The sequence below is a fragment of the Mesocricetus auratus genome, unplaced genomic scaffold (genome assembly GCF_017639785.1).
Source record: "Mesocricetus auratus isolate SY011 unplaced genomic scaffold, BCM_Maur_2.0 Super-Scaffold_4256, whole genome shotgun sequence".
In the NCBI taxonomy this organism is placed as follows: domain Eukaryota; kingdom Metazoa; phylum Chordata; class Mammalia; order Rodentia; family Cricetidae; genus Mesocricetus; species Mesocricetus auratus.
Window position 1 is genome coordinate 125,395,235 of NW_024429182.1, and position 14,541 is coordinate 125,409,775.

Below are 14,541 nucleotides of genomic sequence, written 5' to 3' on the forward strand. Positions count from 1 at the left end.
TTTTTGATGAATTCATGAGACAACAATTTAGACTATATATTAGAGAAATATTCCAGCTGGAAAACAACACCTCAAGGGAAGAGGGAAATCTCTGGGGACTTGAGACAGACTGCTCTGGATAAAACTCCATTGAAGGGGGTGGGGATGGGCCAGGAAAATGAAGCCAAAGGGAACCAGGTCACTCTAACGGACCATGGTTTTTCCATATCTAATTTCTCAGTTTGTGACTCTTGTGGGAATTTTTAAACCCATAAAATGTGCCCTTTTTCTGTCCCTGGTAATGGCCTAATGAAATAAACACTCATAAATATATGGTGTTCCCAGAGATAAGATCTGAACATCAGATGCATTTTACCTGTCACTGAATGTTTTATTGGCAGTGTATTGGTCATGTGATCTTTCCCAGTTATGCACCAGGCCCCAGCACTGAAGGTCAGTCAGTTCCCTAGTCAATGGGTTCTTTGAAAGGTTCTGATGTCCCAGTGCCTAATGTAACCTGTAGTCTTCCCACCAGCAGCTTGGGTCCTGCTGTTGTCTCAGCCCCCCAAATAACACAAAAGACTCTATATTAATTAGGAAGCTGTTGGCAGTTTGCTATGGTTTCTAATCAGCAAGCTCTGAATTAATTATTTACCCATAATTACTAATATTTATTTTTATAAGGTTTTATCTTACCGAAAACACAAGACTTGCATCCTCTTTCCGGTAAGGTCACATGGTGATATCTCACCTTTGACTACATTTTCCAGAATCCTCTTTGACTCCTAGTCCCACCTATCTTGCTTCCCTATTGGCCAACAGTGTTTTATTTATACCAGTCAAACATATACACAGAAGGACTTCCCCCATCAACCTAATGATTAAATGAACATAAATCCATACACAACCTAAAAGTCTACAGAAAGATCGTGCGACTTTACCAAGTGCTTATGAGTTTCATCTGAATCTCAGAAAGTCTGACCTAGGACAGATAATCCTTTGCACACAAACTGAGGTTCTCTGACTCAGCAGGCAGATCAAAAAGTACAGCCACTTTGCCCATTACATTGGATTTAAGTTAAAGGAATGACTGGAGGGGAGAGATGGATGGATAGGTAGATGTATCTCTTGACAGTGATGACAGCACTAAAGATTTGCTTCTATAGGAACAGTTGGCCCGACTTCAGAATTTCTGGTTTGAGTTCACAGTGTTTCATCAATAGTATGGACCCTCTTGGTCCATCCTTTCTCTTCTATGAGGCAGCCTAGAAATAGGTCAAGGTTCATTTTACATTCTCCTGATTGGAATTTCAGGACTTATAGAGACACCATAGACTCATCAAACCTGAAGAGAAACCAGTTCCATTGTGATAAGTGAGGCCAGGAACCCTAAGCATCCTCTACCATGTTGAGAGTAATAAATTTCCAAAATACAGAGTAAAGCAAGACTCCTTTGCCCACACCCTGTTCCCTCTGTGTGGCTGCCTTTTACTAAGCTCTTGTTTGCTTACCAAGAAGAATGCTTTTTATTTTTGTTGCCTCTGATTGAAGATGAAGTTTTCTCTATTGCCCAATAACAACACAACATTGAAAAGACAATGGGGATGCCCAAGGAAATGTGGAGATGCTGGACAGATCTGTTATGAATTTTATATTCCCGGCTCTATTCTTTTTTAAACTCTATGACATTCCAGCATTCAAATATGGCTACACCTTGAGCAATGTATGCACCTACGATAATTCAAAAGTGTAAAAGTATGTTTGGTTACTGAACACACAAGTGATTCAAGTGCATGGAATCCCTGCCATAGCCTGAGGCTGTCATAAGACCACTGTATGGGATCCATTTGCATGATTTCCTTTTATCCTTTGTTCATTTATAGGATTTTTCTTGAAATTCTTAATCTCTTTGGACACTTTGGTTTTATATGGAGACTGGAGGCCATGATACCACTGTTAGTGTAGACATACAACCAGCTCCATTGGATAATGTCAGCTCAATGGTTTCACTTTTATTTTTTATAAAAAAGATTGCTAATGAAAAAATCAGTTTATAGATGGAGTAGACAGAAGATGTCATTCTTCATTTCCAGGCTTAATCATGAAAAGAAAAAAAAAGATTCCACATGTCAGAAAGCTGTGATAAAGAAGGAAGAATGAAGAAATTTAACCATGAGAAAGGAATATGGTGGGAGTTCCCACTAGATTCAGGCAGCAGAAGCTAAAGCCCAACAGCTTGAGCACATCTCTAGGACATCGTTTATTGCACTGGATTTAGACTCTTCATTCTCATGATCAAAACTAAAATTTGAACTTCTGGGCTTGAGTTTCTTTAATGAGTTTTATGTCCCTAGTGCCTGGTACAGCTCTTGTTGTAGCAGGTCATATATCTTAGGATTCCACGGTCATAAACTGTGCTCAACACATGAATAACCAAATGACCGGATGTGCTTCTGAGCTTCTCCCTTCCCAGTCTCTCTGGGAGACTTCTGTCAAGCCACATTTCTCTTTCTCTGTCTTGGCATCTCTTTGGACCATGTCCACTCACCATGACCTCCCTTATCCAATTTCCAATGTTCTGGTCTGTTTCTAATTGCCATGTCCCTTACTTTGTGGTCAGATACTGGCATGATAGCATTTCTGGAGTCCAGGTTTTTCAAATTCGGAGCTGAACAGTTAACATGTTTCTTCGCCTGGCACTCACGTGGCCTTCCTACCCTGGATTGAGGGTTGCATCACTGTCATTTCTCCTTATACTACATTTAAGTGTTCCTGTTTCACAGTCTCACAGTGACACCAAGTCTCAACAGTTTCCCTTAATATAAGAAGGAGACCTCACTGTTATTTATTGGGGTGACAACCTCTTCATTTACAACATAATACTGTTTTTCTTTTTTTAGTGTCTACCTCTGATGACCCTTAATAACCCTTTTAATCCTCACACATTTGTTTTTGACTCAAAGCCCTGCTTCTTATCCTGAAAAAACTCCATCTCTGATGCCTTAATTTGACCTTCAGTTCTTTTTGACCCATAAACTTTCTCTGCCATCTCCAAAATTTCACTATTACTCCATCTCCATGAGTTCTCTGCTCCCTAGAAACTCTACTTTCAAAAGATGTTCCAAGAAATCTGGGTTCCACAGTCACATCCACTTAAGACCTATGGCATGCTAAGTCTTTCTCCTTTTTTGACCCAATTAAAAATGGTGAAGAACCTGTTCTTAGTTTTTACTATACTCCACTAAATGTGCTAAATATAAACCCCCTTTCTCCACCCCTGCTGAGTAACACCCATTAGCACTCTACAAAATCTTTGGGATATGCAGTTTATTTTGGAATAGTGCCTAGGCAAAAATTGCATTTAAATCCCTGCTATTAAAACAGTGAAGAAACAAATAAAACTTTTATGGTGTTGATAACCTTCTTCACTTCTTTGGGAACACAGTCAACCATGGTTCATTCTTATAAGAAGTTGTTGTCCATATTCATGCAAGTCTCCTCATTTCAGCTACTAAGTAGATGTAGAGACCTCATCTGTATCACTAGGCATAACCCTGCCTCTAAGTGTCTAAGTGCTGTGATTTTGACTATGCTCTTGTCATCATCAGCTGACCTCTTAGAGCACAGGCTGCACTTGTTTATGACCCAATTCATGAGGGCTCTCAGCTACAACTCCAAACCTGCTCTCAGTAGCTGATACCCCAACTTTCATTGTCCAAGTGTCAGTCATTAGAACTGAATTCAACGAAGTTAGTATGAACATTTTCTTTCAAGTCAGGTATGCCAGAGATTCACTTCTAGCTGTGTGTTTGCTAAATGAGTCTAAGCATTCTCCTCTATAAAGTAATGACAAGACTAGCACTTACTTTTGTAGATGCTGTGATCTTACTGGTTACCTCATGTCTACAGTGATTTTTTTGTTGTTGTTGTATTTTTTTTTCCATTTGGAGTATCTCCTAACTCCATTTCTTCTCTCTCCTTTTGCTTTCATTCCTATAGTTTAGGCTCTGCTAATGGAATGGCTCCAATGTTCACTTTTAGAATTCTAATATCACTCTCCTGTCTAGAATAAGGATTCGTGGACATGCAACTGTGACCAGATATACTGTGTATATAACAAAACTTCCCAAATTGTTTATATTTTATATGTAGCATTTTCATCATGTAGTGACAAAAGTCAAACTTTGTGACTTAACGTATAATGATGTTTGGGTCAAGGTGAGAGTATATAATTGGGATTTTGTCTTTAGAAAACTAACATGACTTAGAAATGTATCTGCAAATAGGAGCATATCATCTAGTCTATAGTACTGGCTGACTTACCAATGGGCCCAGTAGAGACATATCAACACAAGGAACAGAAGAGAGAACAAAGTGACAGTGACTGAGGGTTGAAAACTGTTCTCTTCTAGGTTTATCAGCATGCTTATAATTTACCAAAATAAACAATGAGGTAATGGGTCCTCTTCAGACAACTTGCACTGTGCATAGTGATGGGTCACTCTCAAGTATCTGCAGTTCAAGTTCAGTCTGTGTCCTTATCAAGACCATAGATAAATTAAGTTTTCCAAATCTCTGGAGATAGGAACTGTATACCCTGCATGATAATTTTGATATTTTCTAGTTTGGGCAGAAATGAGAATTGAAGTTTAAAGTGAAGCCTTCTGGATTACTAAATTGGTAACTACCAAAATATAGAATTCACATAGAAATAGTCCTTCAGTGTACCTCTTTGCAAAGTTGACAGTCCCATTGGTAGGGAATAGTCTTCATTATTGGTGACAATCTACTATTTGGTAGTCAATGGTGAATGAGTGTATATGTTGAACCAGTACTCTTTCAAGTATTTGTTTGGCCACTACCTCCAATTGCTATAAGGGGTTTTAAATGCATTCCCACCATATTGTTTTTTTTTTCCTATCTTGGTTTAGAAGCAAAGTCACAATTTTCTTAGTTCTTTGGTGTTAACATGCTGGTCCTATCAAGAGGGAAATCACACTTCATTTGGTTCAGGTGCATTTAAGATTGGTACATCCAAGCAGAGGTGAAATGGTGCAAGACTGGAAAACATAGTTAAACTGATTTCCCATAAAACGTAGATGCAGAATGTTAAGGTAATAGCTGCGATACACTTCTAGGTCCATGCAACTTGCTGTGGAAATGAATAAATGAACTGTAGCAAGAGAAAAATCAACTAGTATTCATTTTAAATTTGCTAGGCATTAGCTAAAATTGTAAAAAAAAAGACACTGTAATAATTTTTGTCATTTAAATAGCAGGACATTTATTTGATGACTTCAAAGAAGAGAAAGGGTACTTTGTGATATTCTTATTTAGGCTACCTGTGGTAAATTCAAGAATGTGCATTATAGCTTTGGGATTTGTTGTTGGTCCAATGAAAGCATGGTTTTATTAAAGTAGAACAGTTTTAGGGAGAAACCATACCCATGACTCAATGATCAACATATGGTCTAATTTATGGTAGTTATCACTTTAGCCCACTAACCACAGCTATTCCTTGCATTCAGTAGGTATATCCTTGTAAATGTTCATTTAATTTATTAAATTTCTTTATGTACTTATTGTATATTGGCATGTGTGTATATGTTCTATTCACATGTACATGGGCAAACGTGGGAACATGCTTGTGCATATTTGAAGATAAGTGTGGAGGTCTGAAACTGACAATGGGTATCTTCTTCAATGGCTTTCCACATTAGTTATTAAGACAGGATCTCTCAGGGAATCCAGAGATCATGGATTCCAGCTATTCTAGCTGGCCAGTTTGCTCAACAGATCCTCTATTTCTGTCTAGAGTGGGATGACAGGCTGACACACTCACTTGGCCTTTTACATGGATTATGGGTGTTCTCACTGTTGTGGTAACTTCTTTGTCCACTGAGACATGCCTCAGACTTGTGTATCTCCTGCATAACATAATTCAGACTCATAAAGTAGACGAGAAATAAAATGCATAGGTGAAATCACATAGTTTAATTATTTTGGTATTTCCCACTCCAAATACTTACATACAACAGTGGCATGTTGGAGACTCTAAGACAAGAGAGGGATTCTGTCTGGCAACATCAGAAGCATTACACTGAAGACCTGAGTGGTACCTAGTTGCCATTTACAGAAACTCTTAATGTATACACTTCTTGCTGTAAGCAAACTTACAGACTCTTCAAGGAGACACATGATGGTCAGAGCTTTAGAATTCAATGAGATAGCAAGAGAGCTCCCAGAAACGAGGCTAGATATTGTTACATTGCTACTGCCGGGGTATCTGTATATCATCATGTTGCATGGTCTTCAAATCTAGTGTCTTGAGATCTCTGTAGAAACTAGAGTCCATGTGGAGTAGGTGGGAGCCAGGGCTGCAGATTTAATGAGACTAGCCTCTCTCTTCTAGACATTCCTTATGTGGGAGAATTGAAGGCATGTAATTCATTGCAGAAGCGTGTTAAGCTTTTTCATAGGGGTACAAAACATCTTTCCAGAGCAGTCAGGGCATGTTTGAAATCTGCCTAGAGAAGCTGGAGAGCAAAATACTCTGGATGTTTATGAGAGGGTCAAGTGGGACAAAGAAAGTGAGACATTTTATAAACCATAGCATCAATGTAGTTTTGCACATCAATGTATTTGAGTATGTGTATACGTTTCTTCATATTGTGTGTATCTTATACATAGCTAAGAATGTTTTAAGCTTCCATTATGTAAAAAAAGTAAAAACTAATCTCAAACTTATCGAAAAAAGCATTAGCATTATGTTAATATTTATATGACAAGTATAACAATGCTTTCCCAAAACATACATGTGTGCATGTATTTTTTCCTCTTTTCCTTATCCTCTTTTGGAAAATCCTTATTGCTATTGCTTATTCATTTGCTTTGCTCCATGCTATGTGGACAAGCTATCACTAGATATATATAATAATCAATACTATATATGTTAGCATCCATTATTTAGAAGTCTCAATTATTTTTTCATATGTTATTAATATGCCAGTAAAACATCCCTATTTTTTAAACTCCTTAATTTATATTTTATTCAGTTTCTTTATGATAATCTGTAATTAGAAATCTGTATTGGGAGAGCTTCCTATTCTATGCCATCAGAAGCAGCCTCTGTGTACCTCCAATGAAGGTTCTGACCCACCCAGTACTCACGGCACAATTTGTAGGATGGTGACAGGATCATAAACACCAGCGTTTTGGACTCTAAATCTCTTTTGGGAGCCCTCTTGGTCTTGGAATCTGCATTTCGACATTTTCATTCCCAAGTCGATGACTCTTAATGTAAACACAAGAACTCCTGCAAATACTCCTCTGAGACTCCCTGCTGGAAGTTTCTTTCTGGCTACAGAAGGCATCTAGCTGCACCTCTTTCTGGCCCTGTAGTGCTCTCTGAGACTCACAGCCTGGCTTCTAACTGCAAACTGTGCATTTTGATATGGAGAGCTAGCAAATGATTTTCTTTGATGAGGTCCCAAATCCAGTGTGTTTCCAGGAAGAGCCTGCTATCCTACCTGCAGGGAACTGTCACAAGTTCATTAGGCAAGACCTTCCCCGTAAATCCAGCGCTTGGCTTTTCAAGGTGCCCTTTCACTAAAGCCTCCTGCAAAATGCCCAGCACTTCCTTCCACACCTGACTTCTTTCCCCAGCTCATGAACTCTGCAACTGGGAAAGTCACACTTGAAAACTAATTTAATTCCACTATTCCTCTGGTTGTCAGTTACAAGGCCAGAGATCCTTCTTGTGGTCGTCTGAGGATGCCTTGTTTGGGTTTGTTATCAGTAGACATCACTATTAACTATGGCTCCTGAGTTTTGGGGGAAGAGCAGTCTTGTGGCATAATTCTGACATTGTCACTGGAGACATATGGGTATATGGATATATTACTACAGAGTTAGAGTTAGAAGGACTAAAGAGTGGGGAGTAAAAGCCTAAATATGTGAAATCATCCATTAAAGATGTCTTAAACAAGTTTCTTTTCCTGTTTGCACAAGCCCATAATCACACACAGTACTCTGAAGACCAAGTGCCATGAGTTTGAGGCCAACATGGGCTTAAAAAAAAAGACAAAACAGAAAGTAATTGGATGAGTTGAGACATTTTCTTTTGAAAGTAAGTCTCATCAGTGTTGGTTGCTTTGGTTGTCTAGTCTCAAGGCTTCTGGAAATTTCCATAAAGTAGTAAAGAATGTCTCCTCTCCTCTTAGCAGACAGTCTGAAACAATAGGAGGAATGCCCTGATAACCGGACAGCCATATTTTCAGGATGACAAGTCTCAACACTCAGAATTGGAGAGGGCCTGACTGACCAGCTTAGGTTAATCATTTAAAATCCTCCTGTGAAATGTGGACCCTCTGGCTAGTTCTTATTTGTTGTATTTTAACCACTTTTTGTCTTCTGTCCAGTAATTTTTGTATTTACTAAAAATAAGCCTACCCTAAACTTAAACTGGACTGAATTGTGAGTTTTTTCCTTCTGTTCCTCTGTCTTCTAGCTGCCCATTCTCTGTGCCAGAATGTTATAGAGAAGGCGTTTTGTTTATTTGAACTAAGCCAGTGACCTTTGCCAGCATTCGAATCATGAGCTGCAAATTACATGGAGTACCTTCCCTGCATCGTGAACAAATGGTATCGAGTTCCAGGGCCGTATGAGACGAAACTGCATTTGCTCTCAGCTCCTCAACTTTTTAATGAGAGATCCTGAACAACAGATAAAGTTGACATGATATGACAAAGATCCATGGTGGCAGGGAGGCTTTTTTGTCGTAATGGTGATGTGCAAACTTCAGAAGATTTAGCCTTCAAGTTTGGACACACTGCCAAGAATGCGGATTCCTTTTTTAAGTGGCCAGATGTCTCATGTCTGTAGAACTGTGCTTTCTGAGACATTTTCTTTATTTGTTGGTTTAGATCAGAACAAGAAAGTACATTGCCTTCTTGAATCTAATTCAAGTCACTTCCCAAGTCTGAGAGGCATACCATACCTTCAGACACCTATTTTTATCATTTAATATATTATGTTGGATTTTTATTGACTGTGTCAAAGCTAGACTTATTTTAAAACACACATATTTCATCTTAAGCAAAGTCAAAATGTTAAAAGTCACTGTAGGAAAACCAGGGAATGCAATGGAAGACTAGCAGATTATCAGAAGGTAATTTAAAAAAAAAACCCTCAAGCACCAAAGGAAAATCAGACAGGTCTTTGATAACTGTGCTGCTGGGACTGTCTCGGTCATCTCTACACAGCAGTGAGGCTACCTCGTGCACAGATTATGGCTGTGACTATCAAGGAGAGAAAATTACTGAAGAACAAGTTTTTTACTTCTTAAAAGAAATGTTACGTCCAGTTATTGAAAGCGATACAAAACCAAGGAGTTAGGTTCTCACAATTACCGTGAATTCCTTTCCTCACTCACCTCAGCTCTGAAAAGAGTTGACCAGTTCTCTGTTAAGCACAGGCTGAACTCACTCACGGATTCCCTGAAACTTCATGTGTGTTAAGAGCAGAAACTGTTGACAGCTTTGCTCATTGTAGTGTCCCTAAAGAGTAGGAAAACAACATTGGTGCTGTTTGCTCCTTAGGCATGCACTGAGTCAATGACATGAGTCTTCAAACCTTACTATTAACATTTCTCAATTTGAACATAACAAGCCCATTTTAATGACCTCAATCACAGATTTAATGGCTGCTGATATTTGTTTAAGCGTTCCCACAATGCTGAGAGTATTCTTCATGGACATGGCATCTTCCCGCTGAGAATGGTCCTGTGCTTTTATCAAGTTGGTAGCCAGAGTTAGAACAAATCTCTCTGCTGTGTTTGTTGGGTGACACCATGAGGTAATAGTCCTTCCCACTTTGGAATTTGTTCCTGCATGCATAATGAGCTTCTTTCCAGACATTTTAAATACATGATTTTCATCACCCTAAATCCTGCTCTTCTTTGTTCTCATTCAGCATCGAGCATAAGAATTATGCAAAGCTTAACGAACCTGTGAACATTTGTTTCCAAGCACTTCCAGAAAGCAAAATGACAATGTCTACAGGGTACCTTAAACATCATAGGCTCCTTCAGGACCAGCACTGTGTTTAAACAGCTGAGACAAGGCTGGAAGGGAAAGAGGGAAATCCTGGAACAGGATGATATGTGTAGGATGTAAGTCTAACTTTAAGTTCACTTCTGTTGCTACTTTTTAACCAGTGATGTTATTAAAAAATTATAGACTCCTAGGAAAGTGTAATTCTGAAATTTAAGTAGTTCTCCTTGGGTACTTGGTAGAGGACCCAAATAAAGAAGTAGGAGAGCTCTTCAGAGATTGATGATCATCTGCCTTGTGCAATAGTTCCTACCAGAAGAGAGAGAAAAGCAAAGGACTGACTGTCTTGTTCAGAAGGACACTATATCAGCAATAGACAGCACATTCTGGAAGACGATCAGGAGATATGTTTGGAGTGTTTACATAGTACTCCACTTAGCGTTACTTTACTTCTCTCTCTAAGCAATGCTCCATAGTGAAGTTCCCTTCGCTTTATCTTTATATAGATGAGTTAGCCACTTTCCTCATGAAAGATTAAATGAGATAATGCATGTAAAAGTGTTACCTAAGTCATAATGTGTTCTGCTAACGTTACACATTGTCAGGGCCCATGAATTTACTAAAAAAAAAAACAACTCTACTTCTTAGAGATATGTAGATACTGAGTAGGGATCACAGGCTGCTGGGCTTCCTCAATGTCTGGGTGACATCCCCCATGAGGAAGGAGAAATGAAACAAAGAGGCAATGCTGTCAGATCCTACAACATTTTAATTCCATCTCTATGTTCATGAAAAACAAACTTGTTAGGGACTTCTTAGCTTTCTAGGACCTAGAATTCAGGATTCCAGCACAGCAGAATTAAATTCCGTAACTAAGAAGAAAGACAAATTGGTTTCTTGGTCCCTATGCTGGACTTGTCATCGGGAAAGACATTATAAGGATTCTAGAGAAATAATTCATCTCTGAACCTGGAGGCTGAATGAAGACTTTAGATAAGTCTGCTAACTGAATCTAGAAATAACCATAGAAGAATACACCATTTGGATTCTCAGAAACCAAGCATGTAGGGAGACTAGGCTGGGAAGATGTGATATGCCCAGATGAAGATAAGCGTCTGTGAACAAGAGATAAAGACTACAGATTGGATAAATCAGGCAGTTGGTAAACAAGAATGAGTTGGTACTACAGAAAAACACCCTTAGTCTTGAAGGTCCACAGATTCAAACTCATGTCTTAGTTATAGATCAGGTCCTTAAAGAAAAGTGTGGCTTTAGATAAGTAAGGCTGTGGTGGTTCAGAGAAGAAAGCTTGAGTCACCTTAGCAGCATGGACAATTGGGGTAGATAATCCTCTCTGATTTCTCATTGCTTAGTAGGACAGCGGCTGTGCACATACTAAGTTCACTAAAGATTTAGGATGGTGTTCTATGTCTGTGTGCAATATTAAATAATCCCTGGATCTCTTCAAGTTAAATTGGCTAGCCCACTCCTACCTCAAATCAATTGAATTTAAATCTCTACCTGGGGGTACTTGGACTTCTCTGATTGGTTTAGGTTTCCTAAAAGATTATAATGCCAGCTTAGGAGCCATTTAAGATAAAAAAGAAATGTGTAAATCACTTTTTCTATGGTGACTCTATGAGTCAATGATCTCAAATGGCATCTAGAAATGCATCAAAGGGCAATTACTAGCAAGAATCAAGCAGGGAAAACTGACACCATCGAGGTGGCCCCAACAAGGTGAGTACAGAATCTGATCCTTCACGGTCTTTTCCATATTAAGAGTAAAGAAGAAGTAAACTGGGAAGCCACTGCAGTCTGCTTCCTAGAGCTCATGTGAGCCTCATCTTGGCATCATGCAAAGGAGACTCAAGAAAAAGTCTTCTCTGCACGTCTCCATAGCATAGTCCTCCACACTCATCACCGCAAATAGCTACTGAACTTCTGTTCTGTTCATTGATTCTTATTCTGTGTACCGATGATAAAGCTGGATGTCAGTGGGATTATAGTGGAGTGCTGGACACAAACATTTTGTCTTTGCTGACCCAGTGACTACTGCTGCAAAGTGAAGACTGGGGAATCAAATGAGATCCAAAGACGTAAGAGATGATGGCGCTGAGAACATGGGGATGCTAGCAAGGATGCTCATTGAAGGTTCCAATGATCTTGACTCTGGCACTGTTGCTCTTCTAATTTGTCTTTGCAATTTGTGTCATGATCTCCACCCAGTTCGGTTAGGTAGAACGGAGCTGGCCAGAACCTGTCTAATGAACAGAGCCAGGAGAAGTTCATTTAAAACTTAAGATTTACCAAGGTGTCAGAGTAACTGCCTGGTGGATACCCCAGCAATATAAGCAAAATGGGGCCTCATAGCGATAGCCATGGAAAGGGGTACAAGATGTCAGACCAAACATCATTTAGAGGATACCACAGTTGCTATGCTGCTCAAATCTTGAGTCCTAGAATGCTGGGGGCAGAGCATGTCAAGTACTTGGAGAACATATTATGAGATGCTCACAATAGCGCCTCCTTATAGAAAAGCAAGACTCAGACTTGCATTTGGGCACTGGGACAGGATGAAATATACGGATGTGAGCTAATAGTTCAAGGCCTGTACCCTGGAACAAACTTGGACTAAGTCTCTGGAAATGAAACCAAGTTTCTCTAGGCGCCAAGGGGACTTCATGCTTGGCTGATGAACATCTATTCGCTTGCTCCCTGAATTCCCCAGGCCTGGGGTCAAGAGGGTTTCCAGGCATTTGGGGGTTGGATCTGAGGTTGGAGTTAAGTGGTTCCAGTGTCTATATAGAGGCAGAAAGCCAAAGAGATCATCACTATGACTGTTTTTAAACTTCAGTTCTAGTATCTTCCCTGAACTGGCTTTGGTGTGTGGTTATAGTCCATCTAGTAGAATGCCCAAAGAAAGGAGATTAAACAAGCTTGAGCAAAGTTGTTTCAAGTTGAACAAAGTTAAGTGCTACTGCACAATGCCCCAAAACGACATAATATAAAGATCACAAAAGTATTTATCTGAGAGAATGACTATGTGCATTTGATAAGTCTAGAAAAACTGATATTATGTGGAATATGTAATATACTTTAAGTATGTATTTATATACACAAAAAAGGCTAGATGTGGTATAGGCACATTATTGATAAAACATGATATTCTGGAGCTGGAGAGATGGCTCAGAGGTTAGACCCCTGACTGCTCATCCAGAGGACCTGGGTTCAATTCCCAGTACCCACATAGCAGCCCACAACTGTCTGTAACTCTGGTTTCAGGGGATCAGACACCTTCTTTAGCAATGCAAATAAAATAAAGTTAAATAAATAATTTGAAAAAATATGATTTTTGAAAGAACAATTACTATCCCCTTTCAAAATTAAAATGGGCTTTGCCTTATTCAAATATCTGATAAATATTACACTTGCTCCCTTGCTTTAAAAGAACAAATATTAGCTGCTAGGAGATATCATACAGCCATATAATACGAGGCACACACTCCACAATGAAACAAACCCTAAAGGAGCTGGAAGAGCGTTGTGTTACCCAACATATCGCTGAGCTAGCAGCTAAACAACCATTCACACACTCCCTTTTTGTATGATCAAGTGGTGTACATTCTTAAAACAATAATGGAACTAAATTTGGAGGGAACGGGCCCCTAAGTTTCAATTATTTGTTTCACAATCACATCCTCCAACTGAAGGGAAAATTATGCAGCCATTTGATAAATAAAGTCCTATACATTCAGACACAAAATGAAAACTTTCAGAACTTCAAATAATCAAGGATCTTAGATTAATTCCATCAGTGGTTGCGAGGTTTTTTGTTGTTGTTGTTGTTGCGAATTTGCGGGAGAATTCGGTCTGAAAGCACTCTAAGTGGGGCCTGATTATATCAGTGTCTCTATTTCCTTTTAGAACACACATCTGTTGTTGTGGAGTAGGGGGTGGGTGGAGGGAGAGTGTGGTTGTGGTTATTATGGAAATACAGCAAAACCAAATATTTTAAAGCAGATGAGAAGAAACCCGCAAACAGTTGGCTCGCAAATGGTGTAACGTTTTCCACACACCCCGGCACAAAGGCAGCGGCGGCGGCGGCGGCATGGGCCTCAGCAGTTTGCATGGTGGCCACGGGTTTATCTGTTTCAAACACTGCACTGCTCTAGGTAGTTAACGGCCGGGCGGGAGATTGGTTTTCCTCTTTATCCTCCTCTCCTTCTTTAATTGTTGTTACTCTGTTTTGCCTGAAAGCTGCAGTATCTCCCTGTTCATTATTCCCTGCTCAGTCAAATCCTGTCCAAAATTAACTCCTTGTGCCCTGCTGTGTTTTCTACCTTGTGTGTTTACATGATGCACAGCATGGACCTCGCTGTAGCACTTTTAGATATTTCCACCAAGATTATATGGATAATTCTTTCTAAAAATAACTCAGTGCTGATTTTACTGGTCTGTTCCTTCAATATTTGAATTTCTTAAAGAAAAACATTCCTAATTATCGATT